Below are 15738 nucleotides of genomic sequence, written 5' to 3'. Positions count from 1 at the left end.
GAAAATGTATCTGTAACTAGAGTTTTTCGACATATTTTCTAAGCATTTTCTAAACTTGAACTTGAAGCAGTGACTTGCTAAACATTAGAAATGACAAAATACTCTTAAACCCTCTCAACAATTGGATGTATCCTCATCGTTTGTCTCCAGGGTTTGATTTTAGGACAGCATGGCTTGTCAGCAATGTCGGCCAACTCTCAAATCTGAAAAGCCCCCACATTCTTGAACGCGTCAACAAAGAGGGTTTTCAAAGTGTTCGCAATTCAACTTGATTACTGATCTTAGAAGACCGTCAAGTCTCTGCGAGTTAATTTTGACATTGCGCTGAAATGAAACACAATCAATGGCCGCCAGGCAGGGAGGAAATCAGTCTACAAAATGATGTTTTGGAAGATGGTTGTGTGTGGAGCGTACACAATTTGCAGTGAATGGGATAAAACTACTGGTTTTTGCTTCTAAAGCAAACAGTGCGAGACCTGCCGTGAACTCCACATAAGGACTGCAGAGTAAAGAAATACAGTCACGTTGTATAAAAGAGCTTCAGTATGGCCCTTGGTGATGAGCAGGATTGGAAACCACTGCTCCATCCATAAAATCAGACTTTAAATCAGGCTGAACCATCATTAAAGGGGTTGAAAGATAGCCTAGTGGAGCTCATCATTAGTACAAACACTCAGAAATCATGGGGTAGCATCTGTTTTCTGCACATCCTCCCACATCAATGCTCAGGAGCAGTAGGCCTCAGGGAAGGGGGCAGTACAGAGGGCTATTCCCCTGTCCCTTACCATGAATAACAATCTCTACCTCCAGGTAATTAAAGGGGACAAACGATGTCCACGGGGCCACGCCGGCCCATCATTAAGCAAAGCAACTATTACACAGAGAATGTGTACACACGAGGAGAAATAGGCTCTTCACACACCAGTCCGGGAAACATAATGGCCATTGATTTTGAGTGGACAAGCAGGGAGAACATTTCACTATATCTATTACACAGATTAATCTATGTGTCTTTTTATCTACCTGCATTAATGCAATGCTGCACATTTTATGCTTTGTTCTCGGCTGCCTCAGAGGGGGCGTCTGCTGCCTTTGTCTCAGCCGGGAGACCAGACAAGATGATGTGCTCCTTACTGATGACCTGCCCTCTCTGTTGTGGGTTACCACTGATCCCACAAACTGCATACACCTCGCAGGGCACACTACAAACACTCAACACAGACAAAACAAAAGGTAGACGCTCATGCATTCCCACTGCTGCTGACCGACCGTTCACATTCATGCGCGCAAGTGGATTTGAACAAAAACACCACACAAATGAATGTGCACACACACACACACACAACATACATTTGACTTTGTTACGAATTTAGAGCAGCGCAGACATCTGAGACGCAGACAGACAATAAACACCAGCCAGCTGTGTACTCTTCCCTCATCCCATTTGGAACTGGGTATTGACATCAAACACTGAGCCACTGCTGAGCATGCACAAACTTTGCCACTATGTTTAAAGATAATGAATGAGACAAACAAGAGCATGCAAATAACAGCCGGCATCACGAATCCAAGCCTGCATCGACACACTGCAGAAGTGACCTTGCCGTGCCTTTTTGTGTTCTTGATGGATTTACTTATCCAGTCTCGTCATTGTGCTGCACCACGAGAGGGACATTATTCATGATATTATGTGTGTTACATGTAACGTGGAGCACATGTCAAGAGAGAGGAGATTGAGGGAATCTTATCCCGTGCAAGATAAGTAAAGTAGTTAGCTAGTGATCATTTATATCAGACACTTTACAAAACCATAGGGATGAAAAACACCAAGTATAGCTCAGTTTCTCCCTCTGGGATCTGAGCTGTTTTGTGGCTTTAAAACCTGCTTAATATTAAAGCACCTTGAGGCAAGAAGAAACACAGGATAATAGACCACAGAGATCTTGCCAAACGCTGGGTGCTGTGTGGGTGCCACTGATGTCCAGATTCTAATAGGCCTGCAGATGTTTATCACAGCACGACGAAGTTGCAGCAAGCTGGAGGTAGAGAAAAAAAAAAAATCAAGATATGGGACAAAGCTGTGCTTGAAAATGGATTTTTATGATATTTGGCATGCTATTTTAAGGTGCGCATGTAATGGTACCTTTTAAGGGCAATAAATGTATATATATAATGTGGGACAGTATAAACTATAACAATACTGTAGCAATTGTGCATATTTTTTCCATTTTTCAGAAGAGGGTAAAACTGTATACGCTTCAGGCATCTGGGTGGGTGTTTTTGATGGCAACTATTGACTGACATTTGCAAGCTGTCGTTGCTAGGAGACATCATAGCCCTGTAAAGGCTGTGAAAAAGTTTTTTTTTTTTCCCCACTTTTGTAACAACACATATTAGAGATTATATACTATTTGAGATTGTCCCTTGAAAACAGTCAACATATGGTCGGACTCATCAACCTTTTATGTTAATTCATTCCAGTAAGTGAAGGCTGCAAGCTAGGCTAATGCTGCTACCTTAGCTTGCTAACGTTAGCACTGATTCCCACTTGCTTGTCGCTCCTGCGCACCCAGTGTTATGTTTGTCTCACATTAGAGGGGGAACTGTACCATGCAGATATTGATTGCACCAGTCCAATTATGAAGACCAATGAAGGAGACCTTACCAAAATTTCATCATTTTGGCGATTAAAATTTTGACCAAATATATGTCAAAACAAGCAACTACCCCACCCCCCCGTTTTTTTTTTTTTGTTTTTTTGTTTTTTTTTAGCATTATTGAATTTTTAATTACAATTTGATTTTTGACATAAATACAAAATCTTCTCCGTGCTGCCAATCATTTTGAGGTTGACAGTGAACAATGAACGCTTCTTTGCATCCACAGAATGGTTTTCTGGTCATTTACATTTGTCTGTAAGCTTTTATGTGCAAGTAAGCCTTGTTCATGCTGAGGCGGCTCACAGGCCAGGAGCTTATCGCCTGATGCAGGGGCATGAAGCAGCTTACAGCAGGTGTACAACACAAACCCCTGGATAGGACAGCAGTCTATCACAAAGGCTTACTCCCAATACATATCCTTCCTCCCTATCATTTAATGCTAAGTGGCAAGCAGCAAAGAATTTTTTTTTAAATAATTTGTTATAGTGAGGCTTGGGACTGAGCGTCTTAGTGCCGACTGCTACTGATCAAGATCATCATTTATATGGGTTATATTACTGGGAGTTGTGGAGCAGCAAATGCACAGTTATCCTGAGACAAATCACAGAGTACTGCATCAGCTACAATTTCAATCTCTTCCATTCCACATGTTATGGAGCTGTACATCGTAGTGACATTTGGGGGGCAGAGCAAATTCCTCCTCGGTGACAGGACAGGGGACAGTATGTTGATGTCCATACCGTAAATACAAACCAAGCAGGCCCAGTAAGCAGGAATATCTGTTAGCTCTCATCGCCTGAACCGAAAAATATTTGAGTAGGTGCTTGAAAATGAGTGACACAAGCGATCTGCTAGCTGCACAATCACACACACAGAGCTTTTGTGAGCAATCTTCCAGGTACTTAACAGCATTAATCTCCATGTGGTGCCGCAGATCGTCTCTTTGATTTACACAACACTGAATCTCCTTGAGAGGCAACCGAAGATATCTTAATCCACGCCTTTGATCAGCATCTCATCTGTCCTATTTCCCATTCTCTTCTACTCAGCATCATTCATCCTCTTCTGCTGGCCCTGTTGTTGTTATTGTTATTGTTGCTGTTGATGAAGAAGTCAGTTATTCTTAACTCACAGCATATTATTCTGCTTAAGTCCTCAGTGCATTTGAGAGTCTTTGCCACATGGCGAATCAGCATAAAAAAGGAAATCATTGATTCAAAGTGGAAACAAGACCTCATAATCATGATGTAAAAGAAATAATTCAAATATTTGCATAAGGAATTATTGTTGAATGGTAATAAAAATTCAAAGCTAGTTATTATGCTTGGGCCCTTCGTTGCCAATTAGAAATTGTAATCCGCTTCCAGTGTGCCCCCACCAGCAGATGACAAAATCCAACCAGCAAACATACCCTAACTCCCTCTAGACATGACTAATTGACTTGCCACCATGGGTGACTGACATGCCATCCAGAGGGCACCATAATGGCCGTGTCATGAGGGAATGATGAGACCTGCCGACAGCTAGCATCGCCCGACCTTTTGCATGTGAGGTCGGGTGTCAGAGGGAACAGGGTCCCCCCCGCTGTTGGACCCAACGCCTCGGGGCTTGGCGGGGATGAGCTACAGACGACCGGGAACTGCAGCTTTTCAATCAAGCAACCTTGCAGGACAGTGATTTCATTTTCTGTACGGCGTCGGAATGAAAAATAAAAACAATAAAACACAAATCAATCGTCAGCAGCCTCGGGGCATTAACACATCTTGAGGGTGGAAGGAAGATGAAGTAGAGTGATGGTAACTTCCTCGATCATTTTCACCTCACAAAAGGGTTGTTGTTTTTCTGCTGGAGGTTCTATAACGGAAATGTTGTCTGCACCAGAAACATTTCAGATTTCTAGTGCAGGTTTGTAGGATTCTGCAGACACCTTTCAATATTCTCGACCAGCGAATATGAATTAGTGAGAATGAGTCTTTTCACAAACAAGAAATGTGACTGCAAACATAATCATAATTCTGAAATGCAGCTCTGGGGGATTTATGAAAAAAAAAAAAATCTGTGTGGCTTTCAAAGAATCTTTATTCACACATTAGTTAGTGTTGTTGGTTTTGCTCACTGGGTATTAATGTCTTATTCATTTTATGCCTCCTGTCTTATTCCCAAATATCACTAATCCTGTTAGATGAAATCTATTAATGTTCTGTTTTGGCTGCCACGCACAAAATTCCAAGTCAGCCGATAAGCCCGAAATTTGCCATGAAGGCATATCTGGTCCGCCTCTCTGGATTAGAGAGATTTACCCTGGCAACCAGGGACATGTGACCAGCAGTGCACAGTGAGCAAAGTCACTCACTCCACAAACAAAAGTAAAAAGAAGCTGCAAATAAAGTCATTTTCATTCCGGCTATTATTCTCCATGAATATGCCCCTAATTTCTCATTCATTCTTGTGCTGTATCTGATCTCTGGTTTTGGACTTAATTAGTGCCATTTTGATCCTGTGTGATATGTCACATTCAGGATGTGGTCATGACAAAGAAAATGCTAAGACAGTGACGTGTAGACCAGATCTGCAGTGAAAAGGAAGAGATAAGGTTACAGCCAAAGAAGCAAAATTTTATTCTTCAAAAGCATTTTGCTTGTAATGTAATAAATGGGAAACAAACACAAAAGAATAATTGCTAACTTAATGGAATTATGGTAATACAGCAGGAGGAGAGTTTTAGGCCGATAAAATCATTTTAAAAACCAAGAGGGCCGTGCATTAGGAATAGCTAATCTCATTATTGTCAATAAATGATGGTTTGACATAAAAAAAAAAAGAAAAAAGTCTTAAGTGAAAGCTTCAGAAATCACAATGCCTATTTGAAGCAAAGCAAAGTTTCCCCTGCAAAACAGGCAGAAATGGGGGCTTCCATATAAAGTGGAAGCAAAGCATTGATTGGAAAAATCCAACCCAACGATCCCCACCATCTTTTTCCATCATTGCAACTGAAGTAGAAAGCAAAAAGATAAAAAGAAGATTTAAGAGAAAAAAAAGAAAAGGCTCTTTGGTTCTCTGGGAATGTGAATCAATCTGCAAAAGTAGCACAGTGGCAAATGCTGCCAAGACCGGTAAGACTTAACCCAATATCACACAGGGCTGACTACATCACAGTCCAGAGCGTGAGCAGGATAGAGAAAATATGAGGCGCCACCACTGCAAATGCGTGCACGACCCTCCACCTGTCCACAGAAATCCTCACAGCCCTGTGTAAATCTCAGAAGTGCTGAGCAGCGGATTAGTGATGGGAGCAATCACAGGTAGGAGGCTCCTCACAGTGGCTGGCAGGGACAAATACACAGCGCCCTTTATACCTCAGGCATTATTGACAGCACATGTAAAAGACATAAGTCCTCTTATTGACTTTGGTTGGCAAAAGGAAAGTTCTGGGTAACAGAAAACACATCATTTCACTGTTGCGTGAATATGTGTAAGGAGTTCATAGAATGGAACTGCAGCAAAGTCACTGAAAAGATGATTGTTTCACCAACACACTGTTACTTCAACTTGACCATGATGACTAATCACACAGTAACACTCAGTGCCTTCATTGTAAATTAAAGAGCACTATGTTGGTCGTTCATTGAAGACACTCAGTCTTTTGGAATGCCCTCCGTGTTCATTCGCTGTGTATCGATTCATCGTCCCTCACTGTCCGGTACAATCCCCGCTGAGATCCTGCTTTCAGTGCGGCAAGACAGTACAGGCTGAGTTACATGCATCCCGCCCCCCTCCGCCCCCTCCAACACAAACCGTGCACCATTCATTCCCAGCAGATTGATAGATAAAAACCCCTGGCAGCCTTTGGCCTTTAAATCTTAAATGTCTGTCTTCAGAAACATCTGCAGGTCGCGTCATTCCTGTCTTTGCTTCTCCTGTAAAGGGACACGCCATGTGGCCAGTTGGGTAACTTTCAGCACCACGGAGAGCAGGGACAGCTCCGCGTCCCGTCAGTCAGTCTGTCAACAGGCTGCTTTGACAGCAAACACACACATACACATACACACACACACACACACCCCTGTCAAATCTGAACACAGCACTACACCAGCTGCGGAAAAGCCAATAAACTGATGATTTTACGGCACCACGATATGCAGGCTGCTCAGTGACAGATACGATCAGCTGTAGAAGTATCATGTCTTGTCTTGTGCGCTATGAGGACGAGAGGTCTGCCTCCTCCGGATCTATGCGTAAAGGCACCGTGCTTTACGCATAGACCGCTGCGAGCTCGTGTGTGTAAGCTGTGTCTTTAGTCAGAACAACCGCAGCCTTCCCTATATGAATCATACAACAACCTTCCACACCGCCACAAAGACCAACGCGCAACATTTTTCACCAAACTGCGCGCGCACACACACACACACGCACAGATACACACGCACACACAAGTGAAATCCAACTTACCTCTCCAAAATGATGCGAAGGCTGCTGTGCGGTTTTTTTGTCACTTAAAAGCAGAAGTGATCCATACCAGCGGCTCCGTAAAACTTTTATTCTCTGTGCACGTTGCCGAGAACGAAACCCGGGGAAATGTAGAGCGTATACAACTAGTGATCGAGCGACTTGAATGGACGCTGGTTATCCTCCTTTCTAGAAACACAGCACTGGCAACTCAAAACAAAACAGAGTCCTTTGATAAGGCTTATCCTTCAGTTGGGGAAAAAAAAAAGAATTATCCTGTGCCGTTATGTATAGTGCAGTTAGTGCAGCGGTGAAGAGCAAGCGCATACAGATCTGTCCATGCTTCCCCCTGCAGGGAGCAGCCGCGTCAGCCTCCCCGGGTCCTAAAGCTGCGTTCAACTAATGACACCGGTATCAGCCCCAGTGCCTGTCAGCAGACTGTAAACAAGCAGCCTCTTAAAATCATTGCTTTTTCAAATGACAACAGTGAAAAATGTTTTCAGTCCACTAATGAATGGATTCCAAACATTCATGCACAGTGGGATGAAACCTCTGTTTCTATTCTACTGTATTTCAAGATCCTATCAGTCACTTCTAGAACATTCCTTCCATGAAACAGTGGGAACTGAGATGATTTCATTTGCTGAATTGGCTGTCTTTCTACTCTGTCTAATAGAAAATCAAGTCATTGGTGCTGCATATAAATCTCTGACTAATTTATTTAAAGCTATGAGATTGCACGGCCAGCTTCTCAGTGAAAAAGCAAAAGAGCAAACTAACCTCTGGAGAAACATCAACCACATTACCGAGAACAGGTTTGTGTGGACCTGGCATTCAGCAGCTGCAGCCTCACCTTGATGCTTTGTCCCTGGATTGCTGTAAACTCACCCACCAGCAGAGCAGCTGTGAGTTTGTCACTTAAAAGTGAAAACAAATTGCTCATGTTAGTCACTTAAAACTAATGGAAAATGTTCCAGAATTCAGCTGCGGAGTCGCAGCACTTAAACACAACATTTTAATAGCTGATGCACTGGGATGACTGTAGCAGGAAGGATTCAAACACCAACATTTCGAAACCTTTAACAAACTGGACATCAGTCCACTTCATGCAGGCACAGCGTTGGTTAAATTGGAATATAAACAGGAGGGTGTGGCATTAATTACTGTTTTAGGTGCATTAGGCATCTCATACATTTTCAACAGCTGTGTAAAACGCACCACGAAAATGGATTACAAAACTGAAAGCTGAGTTCAGGCCAGATTTTTCATTATTGTTGTCTGGAAGTGGTGGAGTGGCATGTTGATAAATTTGGATTAATTGAGATGTATAGCCTAGGCTACTATTGTTAGGGTGAATATGCAAAAATGGATGTAGCAACCCATAAGCATATATACATAGAAATAGGTGGTGAGAAAAAGTTCATTTCAAAGCCTGCAACTGTCTGAGGTTTTAAATGTTTTGATCACTCAGAGAATCTAACCACTTTTTAAGTACAATACAGGCACACCAATGCCATTCAAAAAAGCTCCACACTTAATGCACGTGTTATGTGATCTTTCATGATTTAAGAAGTTTCTTCTTTTTCCAAAGACTTTTTTTTTTTGCAAGGACAAAAGATTCTATTTTGCTTCGAATTGAATTTCTATATTGATGCATTTATGTATTCCATCATCCTCTTGAATCATTCCATCAATTCATGCATTATGCTTTCTATTTCTTCTTCTCCCTGTTGGCTATTCAGTGCAAAGCCATTTTGCACTCCAGTATTTTTTTTTTTTTTTTTTTTAAACAATCTCATGTATTTCTATAAGGGTAAATATGGATGTAACCTGTTGGGTCTGAGCTCTATTAGTAACTGGAAATCATTATTACTCGGCCTCACACGGGGGCATCATTAGTACTCGGCCTCACCCGGGCGGCACCATTATGTTAACAGTACTCTACCTCATGAGCTGGACACCAAATATGTTAGATTTCGGTTGTTTATCAATTTATTGGCTATCACAAATTAAGAAAATATTAATATTAAAAATATTAATATTAAAGAATAACTTTAAAATGAATTAAAGTTCACGGGGCACCAGCCTAAACTAATAGGCAAAATAGCCAATATGCTTTTAGTCTCAATTTATTACAATTATTCTGGAACTCTGATTAATCATTAGCTTACTAACTATAACCAAATTACCAAATCAATAGTAAGTTACAGTTGAAGGATTGGAATTCTACCGAGTAGAGGTTGGCAATATTCACGCTTGTGCAACATTAAACACACCAGTAGTTATACTTAAAAAGGCATTTATTTACAATGGAGCAGAGTAAAGTACAATGTCTAATCTAGCATATACAGGTGTGTGTGTGTGTGTGTGTGTGTGTGTGTGTGTGTGTGTGTGTGTGTGTGTGTGTGTATGTGTGTGTGTGTCTGTGGGGACACAGACAAAGGCAAGATGGCCGACTCAAAGTGGTCACTGTGACCACATGACCTGAACAAAGAAGACTACAAAGATGGCGGTAAACAAAGAAACTACTAAAATGGCCGCTGAGACCACCTAGTGTGTGTGAGAGGGGAGGTGTGAGTTTCTTTGTTAGCCTAGCTCATGTAATCTAAAGGTACCAGGTTAGAGGGGGAAGGTTAGCTTCATGCAGGTTCTAGGACTGAGACGTACTGCTATGTGTGTGAACATACGAGTACTTGATTAACTGTATGACTGACCACAACCTAAGCAAACATTACAACAACAAGACATCAATCAACAAGTACATTAACAAGTTAAGGCTTCTGCTGATTAGCTATGCTGTGCTGTGCTATGCTGTGCTGGGAGAGGTTAGGCCCAGTCCGTTAACGTTACCCGATCCTTGGAACAAGCAAAAAGGTCCTTTCCAGTGGTTTGTAAAATCCAGTGAGTTTGGGGGGTTTCCTGGTGGAATAAAGTCCTGTCTGGCTGTGTTGCTTGCTGGTATCTCCTTTGTTCTCCTCACAGAGTTAGCTGTTCCATGCTAACTCTGCTACGACTCCTGTTGCTTGGAAAATCAGCTGGCCTTGTGTTGTAGCCGCTGATTCTGAAGAGGATTTGGTTCACTCACAGTTAATCCGAAGCAGGTCGCTGTTGTGGAGGAGAAGAGTGTTTGCAGGCTGCTGGTTGCAGGCCGGCGAGAGAGCTAGTTTCTCAGGTAGCAGAGCTGACCTGGGCTGGGGCCTTGTTGCCCTTTGAAGAACCGAGAGGAGAGGGCTGGAGCTGCTCTCCAGAGCAAGCCAAAAAGGGAAGAGAGAGAGAAGGGGTCTAGAAGACTGGTTTTGTTTGGTGACACCTTAGGGGGTCACATGTCACACGCTGGCCCACACTGGCTGGCCAGTGGGGTCCATGGGGGGGAAGGGTCATCCCCAGGTGTGAACCGTGAGGAACTGTGGGGTGTGAATTCCTTTGTCCAGTGGAGCAAAGAAACATTTGGTCTATTGAATGACTGAGTCCCAACAGTCCCCCCTTTGTTGTCAGGATGCTACCTGACGTGTCATCCTGAGAGCACAATGTATAGTCCATTTGTCATTTCATTCAACAGGTAACATCCGGGCATTTGTCAGCACTATCTATCTTGGCTAAGCAAGAACAATCAGGTTACAAAGCAGAGTTCAGATAATAACCACAATGATCGAATAGTGTAAAACAACTAACATGTTTCCTAGTTACTCATGGTGTTAGTGAGGACAGGAAAGTCAGTGATGTTAGTTTGTTAAGGTGAGATATAGAGGGTGGCACCTAGAATGACAAGATTTGGAGTGTCTGGGTGAGTGTGCCATGTATATGCAGTGTCCTAAACTTGTATCTGATTTGATTCAGAATTTAGTTTGCTGCTGCTGCTGCTGACAAACCCATTGTGTCCATCTGGAAGAGTGTAGGGTACCCTGAGCCTACTTACTGTCAGTACTCAGTGCGGCGAACTCTGGAGCGCCGGTGCTTTAAGTTTTCTTTAACCTGTGGCACAAAGCTGTAGCACTTTGAGTAGCTGAAGGAAGAACATTCAGAGGCATTGTCACTGTCTGAATTAACATGGTCAGAGATGACGTGGTCATTGTCTGATCCATGTGTTGACTGGTCCTGTGTCTGAGCCAGAATTTCTGCGTAAGGCCGTCTCCTGCTCCTATTGTGGGAGTGCCTATCTCTACGCACTTGGTGGGCGTGGCGGTTACGCTCAGCACCCATATGTGGCCTTTTATCACCCCCCTTCGATCTGTTCTGAGGGTGATCTTTTGAGGTTACATGTCTGTGTGACGCTAAGGTGTTTGAGTTGCTAGGCTCAGTTGTTTTCCCCCTTGCCTTGGAATTGACCATGGTTTCCCAAGCCATTTTTGTCATTTTCTTTATTTCCTGCATGGTGGGCTTACCTTGATGCGTCATCAGTGTAACATGAGTGCGTACACAGGGATGGAGGTTTCGTAGGAACAAAGACTTGAAGGTGGAGTTCTGCTCTAAGCCTGGTGTGTTCCTACCCTGAAAATATGCATGCCTCAAACGTTGGTAAAAGTCATTGGGATGTTCATGGCGGGAGTGTTTGATTTGAGAAGCTGCAACCAAAGATTCTATCTCATCTGCAGCAGGAGAGAATTCTTCTGTCAGTGCTTGACAGAGCTCTTTGTAGTCATCTCTGACACTGGGAGGCAGTGATTGCATAAACTTGTGGACTGCTTTTGAGCTGGTCTTCCACACAAGTTTAGTTTTCTCCCTTTGGGTTGCATGGGGCAAATCAATTAAGTTTTGATCTAACTCCCTAAAGTAGTTTTCAATATGTTGATCAGAGCTGTCTGGATCAAAATGTTCAATGTCCTTTGCTAATAACTCAAGCGCTTCGAGGCGGGGGCACTGTGAGGTCCCTACTGATGAAGGCGAGACTATGCTAGCTGGACTAGAGGAAGGAGCTGAACAGCGGTCATCACTCTCATGGAGGTGCAGAGAGGAGGCTGAACAGTCCGGAAAAGTTTTGGTCCTTCTGTTGGAGGGGTGAGCACAGGTGAAACTGTTATGCATCAGTGGCTGATGGGAACATGAATATCCTCTACCGGATAAACTACCTGTCTCTTCATTGTCAGTTTCAGGAAGATGGGAAGTCAGGTGGGTGTAACCTCTGTCTCTCAGTGGAGGTTGAGGAGCTGACTTCATTTCCCAGGACTTAGGGTCAGTTGGGAATTTGTCCCATCCTCTGAGTGGAGGCGGAGTTAACCTGTCATTAAGGGAAGAGTGTGAAGCAGAGAAACCAGAATCACAAGCACTGACCGATCGTGGTGGAGCAAAGCATTCTGATTTAACCCTTAACAATTCTTCCTTGTGTGAACAGAGGTCTACCTCTGCTGCATGCAGGTCTCCTAAGTAGCGCATGGCTTTCTTGTTAGCTTCCTTAACTTCCTGGAGGAGAAAAGCATTTTGAGCTCTAAGCGATTTTACCTCCTCCTCTAGGGCTGCTTGGCTCTGAAGTGAAATGCTGGTTTGCCTGTGGAAGTTCAACAGTACACATCTTAACAATGGGCCTTTGGATGCAGTCTGAGCATCACCTTTGTCACTGAGTAGCAAGTCTATTTCTTTACTGCACTCACTGGAATTTAACTTGCTGATAAATTCTAGGTAGCCAGGCTTCAGGCTCTGTGCTAGGGAAGAAATAAACTGCTCTACACAGGAGTTCTCCATTGTTGTGTCTGGGAAAGAGGGAGGTTAAACAAGTTTTTCACAAAACAAGAAGGCAATATAGTTGGCTGTGGTGTTGCGCTGGCAGACACCTTGTAGTGTAGTTTGGTAGTACACTAGCCTAACTAAACAATGCAGTGGCCTACACTATGGGGGGTAGCTTCCTGTGGAGGAGGGGCAGCTACACTAGTGGGCATAAAGATTAAGGACAGTAAAGGCAAGTGCAGGTTTACTGTCTGCTTAAGAAATGTTTCAAAAAGCAATGACTGAGATGCAAGGCAGTAACAGTCCAAAGATTATCTCTTCAAGTCGACTCAGGCTGTAATGCAAGGCAGTAACAGCTAGGTGCAGAACTTGGGTTTCACAGGGCTGGTAGCACGCTGTGGCTCTATCTCAGGCTCTATTTCTTACTCAGGCTGAAATGCTTGGCAGTAACAGCCAGGTATAAGCTCTCTGTGTTACACAGGGCTGTCGGCACACAGTGTTTAATGTTAAAGGGAGCAGCAATTCTGACAGCTTTACTAGATAGCATTGAACACGTGGTATTCAAATGCTGGACTGAGGTTCTTACATTTCCTACAGAATAAATTCAACTGGAATTGTTAGCAACAATAGCAGGCTCTTGATACTAAGGCTTAAGTGTTAGCTATTAATAACTGGAGGACGTCTAATATTACTTCAGGTAAAATTAGTAAACCAATTCTCACCACAGTGCACTTGTTTGTAAGTACACCTGGACGTTTACTCCTGTGGTGGACTAAAAATTTTTCAACCTTTGCGGTTTTGGCCAAATTATGAATTTAATATTGCACAATTATGAATATTTGCCAACAGTACTCGGCCTCACACGGGGGCACCATTATGTTGGGTCTGAGCTCTATTAGTAACTGGAAATCATTATTACTCGGCCTCACACGGGGGCATCATTAGTACTCGGCCTCACCCGGGCGGCACCATTATGTTAACAGTACTCTACCTCATGAGCTGGACACCAAATATGTTAGATTTCGGTTGTTTATCAATTTATTGGCTATCACAAATTAAGAAAATATTAATATTAAAAATATTAATATTAAAGAATAACTTTAAAATGAATTAAAGTTCACGGGGCACCAGCCTAAACTAATAGGCAAAATAGCCAATATGCTTTTAGTCTCAATTTATTACAATTATTCTGGAACTCTGATTAATCATTAGCTTACTAACTATAACCAAATTACCAAATCAATAGTAAGTTACAGTTGAAGGATTGGAATTCTACCGAGTAGAGGTTGGCAATATTCACGCTTGTGCAACATTAAACACACCAGTAGTTATACTTAAAAAGGCATTTATTTACAATGGAGCAGAGTAAAGTACAATGTCTAATCTAGCATATACAGGTGTGTGTGTGTGTGTGTGTGTGTGTGTGTGTGTGTGTGTGTGTGTGTGTGTGTGTGTATGTGTGTGTGTGTCTGTGGGGACACAGACAAAGGCAAGATGGCCGACTCAAAGTGGTCACTGTGACCACATGACCTGAACAAAGAAGACTACAAAGATGGCGGTAAACAAAGAAACTACTAAAATGGCCGCTGAGACCACCTAGTGTGTGTGAGAGGGGAGGTGTGAGTTTCTTTGTTAGCCTAGCTCATGTAATCTAAAGGTACCAGGTTAGAGGGGGAAGGTTAGCTTCATGCAGGTTCTAGGACTGAGACGTACTGCTATGTGTGTGAACATACGAGTACTTGATTAACTGTATGACTGACCACAACCTAAGCAAACATTACAACAACAAGACATCAATCAACAAGTACATTAACAAGTTAAGGCTTCTGCTGATTAGCTATGCTGTGCTGTGCTATGCTGTGCTGGGAGAGGTTAGGCCCAGTCCGTTAACGTTACCCGATCCTTGGAACAAGCAAAAAGGTCCTTTCCAGTGGTTTGTAAAATCCAGTGAGTTTGGGGGGTTTCCTGGTGGAATAAAGTCCTGTCTGGCTGTGTTGCTTGCTGGTATCTCCTTTGTTCTCCTCACAGAGTTAGCTGTTCCATGCTAACTCTGCTACGACTCCTGTTGCTTGGAAAATCAGCTGGCCTTGTGTTGTAGCCGCTGATTCTGAAGAGGATTTGGTTCACTCACAGTTAATCCGAAGCAGGTCGCTGTTGTGGAGGAGAAGAGTGTTTGCAGGCTGCTGGTTGCAGGCCGGCGAGAGAGCTAGTTTCTCAGGTAGCAGAGCTGACCTGGGCTGGGGCCTTGTTGCCCTTTGAAGAACCGAGAGGAGAGGGCTGGAGCTGCTCTCCAGAGCAAGCCAAAAAGGGAAGAGAGAGAGAAGGGGTCTAGAAGACTGGTTTTGTTTGGTGACACCTTAGGGGGTCACATGTCACACGCTGGCCCACACTGGCTGGCCAGTGGGGTCCATGGGGGGGAAGGGTCATCCCCAGGTGTGAACCGTGAGGAACTGTGGGGTGTGAATTCCTTTGTCCAGTGGAGCAAAGAAACATTTGGTCTATTGAATGACTGAGTCCCAACAAACCTCTCCCCCTGTCAATCACTGCAGAAGCAGGCTTTTTTTTTTTTTTTGAAACGGACTGAACAGAGATTCAGGCCTCTCCTCTTCTCTCTCTGCATCTTAACAGGTCTGTCTGCTGTGGACAGAGAGGGAGAGAGGTCATGTCCAGAGGGAATGGAGAATAGCAATCTGTCCTTATTCTACTCACAAACTCATAAACCCACACATGGACCTTTTAGAGAACCTCATCCTCTGCAAGTTGCATATGGTGTGTGTTAAGCAGGGGTGCCAACAGGGCTGGTGTTTCATGTCTGAATTGATTTAAATGCATTGAAGAGATAAGAAGTGCTGTCTGTTCAGTTGTTTAATAACAATTATGCTTCATTAAATTTTAGGCTAATTAGTTTCAAGGTCCTTGTATGGAGGTTAACATGACAAATGACTGTCAATATTGAACTGGACAACTGCATACT

The 15738-nt window shown here is 43.2% G+C and overlaps 1 protein-coding gene across 3 annotated transcripts in view; it reads right to left on the bottom strand.

Moving 5' to 3' along the window:
• The window catches only part of robo1 (roundabout, axon guidance receptor, homolog 1 (Drosophila)), a 328239-nt gene that overhangs the window by 217491 nt on the left and 95010 nt on the right, over positions 1 to 15738 (bottom strand). Inside the window, exon 1 of one of the 3 annotated variants that reach the window (XM_056373311.1) lies at positions 7110 to 7420. The exons of 1 other annotated variant lie outside the window; for it this stretch is intronic. The gene's annotated coding sequence lies outside the window, so the exon portion shown is untranslated. Of the gene's footprint in view, positions 1 to 7109; positions 7421 to 15738 lie in introns of those variants that run through there. One more of the 3 variants, XM_056373313.1, reaches the window with a different exon arrangement.

The sequence above is a fragment of the Seriola aureovittata genome, chromosome 4 (genome assembly GCF_021018895.1).
Source record: "Seriola aureovittata isolate HTS-2021-v1 ecotype China chromosome 4, ASM2101889v1, whole genome shotgun sequence".
Taxonomy (NCBI): domain Eukaryota; kingdom Metazoa; phylum Chordata; class Actinopteri; order Carangiformes; family Carangidae; genus Seriola; species Seriola aureovittata.
This window is presented reverse-complemented; position numbering and strand designations above follow the sequence as displayed.